The sequence below is a fragment of the Apium graveolens genome, chromosome 11, assembly GCF_009905375.1.
Source record: "Apium graveolens cultivar Ventura chromosome 11, ASM990537v1, whole genome shotgun sequence".
NCBI lineage: Eukaryota > Viridiplantae > Streptophyta > Magnoliopsida > Apiales > Apiaceae > Apium > Apium graveolens.
In genome coordinates, this window is record NC_133657.1 from 124,850,362 (window position 1) to 124,857,139 (window position 6,778).

The 6,778-nt window shown below is 38.9% G+C and overlaps 1 non-coding gene across 1 annotated transcript; it reads right to left on the reverse strand.

Annotated features, from left to right (window-relative positions):
- Positions 1 to 5,364: 5,364 nt before the first annotated feature.
- LOC141699582 (small nucleolar RNA R71) lies at positions 5,365 to 5,471 on the reverse strand. Its single transcript, XR_012566028.1, has one exon. It is a non-coding gene; the product is annotated as a small nucleolar RNA R71 (small nucleolar RNA).
- Positions 5,472 to 6,778: the final 1,307 nt, after the last annotated feature.

The window sequence follows — 6,778 nt, forward strand, 5'->3', positions numbered from 1 at the left end:
GGGTTTGTTGCTCACCCTTGCTTTCTTCTTTCATCACACAACAACAGATAAAAAAGATGAACATGACCAAGCTCCCAATTCGCAAGCGGTTAGGAAACGTTCCGCAGTTTTCTGGAGGCGTTGATGCCGCAGTAGCTGAGGTAGAAATTACCAATAGGCTAGGCTTTCAACTTTTGGTGCTCCAGACTTATGTATCTATATGAATTGTAATAATGGTAAGGAAATGTAAATTTATTCAGAAACCTTTTCGAGGTATAACGACTTATAATTGTGGAATGAACTGACTTGTGTTATTTTTGGTATTCATCTCTGAGACTATAACTTGTGGTGTGTGTGTATATTGTGGGGTCACAGTACGCAGTAGTTGATTGTTTATTAAGATTAAGTGTTATTAAGAGAAATGGAATTTGTGACAACCCGGATCCCCGACCCCGGATTTGGGGGTGTTACAGATTTTGAGCAAATTTCTTAGTTATGCCTTATTTCTAAGATGTACTGAAGTGAATCATACTTCACTTTTTGTCTGATATTTAGCTTAATGCACACACTTACACTCCATATGAATGATGAAAATTACTGTGGTGATAAATGTTGTTTTAGATGAACAGTTTATGTGTCAGATTGCATAGATTCTGAGGACAAGTTCTGATGGAAGTTCTGATGATTAAGTTGGAAGAGGAAAGGAGAGCAGCTCTTCATCAGCAAGAACGGATCATCCATCTTGTAGTGCTCTTCGTCAGCAGCAGAAGGAGTTAGTCGTTAGGGCTTCTTAGCTTAGGACTAAGGCTGTTGATGTTAGGAATCGTAGAATAGGACTATCTTGTAATTTTTGCATGTAATTGACAAATTTCATGAAATGTAATCATCTGATATATCAATGAAATTTTCTTTGATTGCAAGATTTGTTCTTTGTTTCTCAAATTATGTGACTGTGCATGTTTAATTGCAATTTTTAATCTTTACTTCATCGACTTTTAATTTTATTTTGTGATGAATGTTTTGATTAAATTCTGTTGATTTGAGGAAACAACTGAGGAACAGGTTCCAATATCAGAACCTATTGTTGTAGAAGCCGAGAAGGTTTCTTCTCAGAAAGACACTGTAACCGGGAGTTCTAGGCCCCTCAAAAGGCTTAGAAAGTTAAATTCTGATGATAAAGCTCCTACAGTGTCTCCACAGTTGAAAAAATTAAAGAAACAGAGAGCTCACATGGACATAGTTGAGTCAGATTCAGAGGATGTAGTGGAAGCAGCTAAGGAAGGGGATCAGGAATCTCTAATCTCAACGGAACCAATTGTTATTGAATCACTTCATTCTGCACAACCAAAAACTGCTCAAGACAGCATACCTACACCTCCTATGTCACCTATAGTTGATCCAGTACATACTAAAGAACCAGGTACAATTGCTGAAATTGATATTCATAACTTGATTGTGCCTGAGGTTTTGTACTTGGAAGCTCCACCAATTCAACTCACTCCACCAACAACTTCAATTTTGGATGTTGATCAGAACCTGGCTGCATATCAGAATTTAGAGGAAGATGTTGAAGCCTCTATAGTCTCACATACTTCTATTTTATCAGAGGATGCTAATACTGCATGATCTACAAGTTCTGATGCTGCCAATGAAGAAACTACTGGTGAAGCTGCTACTAATTTAAATGCTGATGCAGCTGGTCCATCAGGACATGCACCTCAACAAACAGTTAATAAAGCTGATTTAGTCAAGAAGTTTGTTACAGGGGAAGCACCAGTACCTTGGAGTGAAACTCCTAGAGGAAAGGAGTGGACTAAGGAATGGAACACAGTTAGTTTTGTTCCTTTTGAAATGATTCTTATTGAGCATCTGACAAAAGCTGTGAAATGTTGTTAAATGATGATTTCAAGGCACAGCTACGAGTTACTGCATTGAGTACTAGGCACCTTCAAGGTCAACACTTGACAACTCATGCCAAGATGAATAAAATTCAAGAAACTTTAATCCAGCAAGATATGAATGTGAAACTTGAAAAGAACATATTTTTCAAGCCAGCCTTTGACAGAATTGCCTACATTGACTGAGGAGAAGCAACAAACTCAAATTGAAGAAATTTTGCAGAATCAAGCTTCTCACCAAAATCAACTCAATGAGATCCAATCCTCAGTGGAATTGCTTGTCTCTCTTCTTTTATCTGCTGATGCCAAAAAGGGGGAGAAAGTGATTAAGTCCAAATGCAAATCTATTCAGACACTGAAAGGAAAGGATGATGGACATGATGACCAGGGAAACTTTAATAAGGGTAGAGGTCAAGGTCAAGGCAAAGGACTTTCATCAAGTAAAGCTAGAATTATAAGTCAAGGAACAAGTTCTGATACTGGGAGAAGAATAAGTTCTGATACTGGTAAAAGGATAAGTTCTGGTGAACATCTGGAACTTGATGAAGAAATTTATAAGAAGTTATTTCTTAAAGAAAATCCAGGAATGGACTTTGAGAGTCTAAAGGAAGAATAAGCTAGACTTAAAGCAGAAGGTGTCAAGACAAAATCTAAAGCTTCTGTTGTTGAAAAGAAATTTCTAAAACCTAAGGGTATTGTGATAAAGGAAAGAACAAATTCTGAGGCAACCAAAGCCAAATCGCAAGTGGAAATTGATCCAAGGTCCAAGGGCAAAGAAAAAGTTGATGAACCTGTAAAGGTTTATATGTTAGTCATGGATGAAGAAATAACTGATGATGAAGAAGATGGTAATCTTACTCTGATGCAAAAGAAGATTTTTCAAACAACCTCTAACATGGCTCATGTTGTTCAGAGTCAAGATGTAGTAAGTTCTGATATGACAGTGAAGCAAGTAACCTCTGACATAGTTCAAGTTGGCTTGATATCAGAAGACAAAGAAAAGGAAACCTCTGACATTGCTCATGTTAAACCTTCAAAGATACTCCTACCAGGATTCACCAAAGCTAAACAGACTCAACCTTTGAAGACTGTAACAAGTGGTTTTGAAGCAAGAGTTATTACAGGAAAGGAAGCAAGAGATAAATCTGGATTGGGTAGTTCTGATGAAAGAAGAGTACATAACACTACTAATGATCCAACTTCCTTAAGTGAACCAGGTGTTGGAGCAACTCCTGAAAGATTGAATTGACTTGAATCTGTACAAATGGTTTACCATACCTTTTTGAAAGAACATATCTTGTTATATTTTATGACAGATGGAAGCGTATACCAGATTAGGCAGAATGCTATACCACTGAAGTATTTTGAGGAACTGGAACATGTTATATTCCTAATTCAAGTGAAAGACAGATTAACAGATAGTGTTGCAGGTAGACCTGGCCAAGTGGGCGGTCCGTGCGTGCCGGGCCGGGCCGCACACGGGTTGAGCACTTGGAATGTCAACACTGAACCGGCCTGTTTAAGAACGAACCGGGCTCGGGCCGGGTTTGAATCGACGAAATTGGACTCGTAATCGGTACACGAATAATCGTGAGTTAACGGGTTGTGTGTGCGGGTTGTGCGGGTTGTACATTTCAGTTGCTATATGTTACCTGATAAAAGACAAAAAACAAAAACAACACACACACAGACACAAAACCCACCTCCCCTGTTCTTTCATCTCTCCCTCACTCAATCTCTCTCTCTCCCTCCCTGCAGTCTCTCTCGCAATCTCTATCTCTCCCTCTCGTTTTTTTCTCATCTCTCTTTTTCCCCTCTTCCTCCTCCTCGTTTCTCTCCCCTGTTCCCGGTAATTTCTTTTTCCGGCCGCCGTTTTGTTCTGGTTGTTTGGCTTCAGTTTGTTCTTGATTGGCTGTATATGTATATGCATAGTTATGTGTGTATTGTGTGTTTATTGTATTGTGTGTGTGAGAGAGTTTATTCCATATTTCCACTTCAATTCAAGTTGTTGCAGGAGCAAACCCACGGGCCTGTGCGGGCTGTGCGGGTTGTGCAGTCGGTGCAGCTCGCGGGTTGTGTACGTGCGGGCCGGTCCGGTCCCGGTTTTCAAATATTAGATTCGTAATCGGCTCATATATTTCAACGAATTGTTCGGGCTTGAACCGACCCGGTTCGGGCTGAATAATTACGGGTTTCCGTACGAGCCGGTCCCGAACAGGCGGTTCAAACCCGCACATTTGGCCGGCTCTAGTTGCAGGTTATTTAAAGTCTCAAATTCAAAGAAAGAAGAAGCTTTATTTTATAAAGTCTGACAACACATACTGTCCCAAGTACAGAGATCACAAAGGTGATATTGTCGAAATAAAGCCTAACTCTGCTAAGATTATAACTACTTTTCTGGGTTATAAGGTCGTGGAATTCAATCTAGAGTCTGACAAGGCATATCTGATTAGACTAGATCAGGAGATAAGAAAAGCTAAGATAAATTATCTCAGAGCAGCTATTTTTCAAACTGGTGAAGATACAGCTGAATTGATAAATGCTAAAAGGAGGATGGTCAATGAACTTGAGTATGCTGAGAGATGTTTGTTGAAGAACTATCTCAGAACAATTCCTGATATCAAAGAGATCAAAAATTGAAGCCAAGTCAAAGATCTACAACTACTTAAATTCTGAAGTGTATACAGACTGAAGCTGTTATCAGAAGTTAAAGATGGTAAAGTTGAAAGGATTGTAAGTTGTAGTTATCTAGTCAAATTCTCATGCATTTGTACTTAATGTTTTTGACATCATCAAATATCTGTTGAACTTGTATATTATGCTAATTTACAAGTTGGGGGAGATTTTTGGATATATTTGATAATGTTATGTGTAATATGATTTGTGTTTAGTTTTCAGATCTTAACTAACAGGTCAAATCAGTACTTAACTGGAAATCAGCACTTATACTGAAGACAAAAATTAAGATATCGGAACTTAAGTTATCAGAACTTAAGTTATCAGAAGATATTTATCAGGAGATAATATCATGACTTAAGATGACTTTCAGATAAGGCAGGCGGCTGATTGAAAGGAAAGAAGATCAAGACTAAGACATAAAGAATTATGCATGAAGAAAGAATTCTATGAAGAATAGAATACTTGGAAGAAAAGATAACTAGTTGATATATTTTAGGAAGCAGAATTATATTCCATATGAATTAGAATTTATCTTGTAACTGTGTAGCATATAAACACAGGCATAGGGTTTATACTGTAAGTGTTATTATTATTGAAGTTATTATTCTTTGTAACCCTAGCAGCTCTCGTGATAATTTGTTCATCACTGAGAGAGGACAGTTTCATATTGTAACAGAGTTTATTGTGTTGAATAAAATCTGTTTTCTGTTACTTGAGTTCTTATATTCGATTTAATTGTGCTAAACACTGTATTCAACCCCCTTCTACAGTGTGTGTGACCTAACACTTTCCTATGGCGAAGACTGCTGCAATCAGAAACACACTTACTCAATTTGCTGAGCAATCTGGAGAATCTTTATGTGAGGCTTGGGATCACTACAAGGAGATGCTTAGAAAGTGTCCTCATCATGAGATGCCTGAATGGATGATCATTAATTGCTTCTATAATGGTTTGGGTGCTACTTCTAGACCCATGCTTGATGCAGCATCATGAGGAGCCTTGTGGGCTAAAAGCTACGATGAAGCTTATGAATTGATTGAACTGATGGCTACGAATGAATACCGGAATCCTACTCAGAGGCTACCTCAAGGCAAGGTAGCAAGAATTATGGAAGTTGATACAGCTACTACTATAGCTGCTCAGCTTCAGGCTTTGACGATGAAGGTGAAATTTCTGGCTAATTATGGATTAATCAGATCACTAATGTCTGTGAGCTTTGTGCTGATGCGCATGAGACTGATCAGTGTGCTATTTCTAGTGAATCAGTTCAGTTTGTGAGAAACTTTCAGAGGTCACAGCAACCAGTACCAGCCACCTATCATCCCAACAACCGCAATCATTCTAACTTTAGCTGGAGCAACACCCAGAATGCGGTGCAACAGCCTTATCAGCCCTATGCAGCAAAGCAATACAACCCACCTGGTTTTCAACAGCCGCAATATGCACGAAGGCAACAACTCCAGCTGTAACAATCTAATGAAAAATCTGAATTGGAGGAGTACTTGAGACTCATGTGCAAGAGCCAAGAGGTTTTTATCAAGACCTTAGAAAATCAAATTGGGCAAATAGCCAATGTCTTGCTAAATCATCAACCTGGTACACTTCCTAGTGAGACTGAAGTGCCAGGAAAGAGGGAAGCTAAGGAGCAGATAAAGGAAATTACATTGAGGTCTGGGAAGGTTACGAATCCCGAACACTCTCAAGTTTTAGATGAAGAAGCTTTGGCTAAAGAAGAAGTTCAAAAGGAAGTTGAAGTGGAAGCAAGGAAGACTACTATTGAACACACTCCACCTGAGGGTAATACAGGGGAGAAGCAGATCTATCCTCTACCTCCTTTTCCTAAGAGGCTGTAGAAGAAAAAGTTGGATAAGCAGTTTGAGAAGTTTCTTGAGGTGTTCAAGAAACTTCATATCAACATACCTTTCGCTGAAGCTCTTGAAAAGATGCCTAGTTATGCGAAGTTAATGAAAGGTATTCTTTCTCGAAAAGTGAATCTAGATGACTTAGAGATCGTTGCTCTCACGGAGGAATGCGGTGATGTGCTGCAACTGAAGTTGCCTCCGAAGCTTAAAGATCCTGGAAGCTTCACTATTCCTTGCACCACTGGAAAATGTCATTTGACAAATGCTTACGTGACTTGGGAGCTAGCATCAATCTGATGCCTTTGTTAATCTTCAAGAATTTGGACTTACCTGATCCAAAGCTGACTTATATGACATTG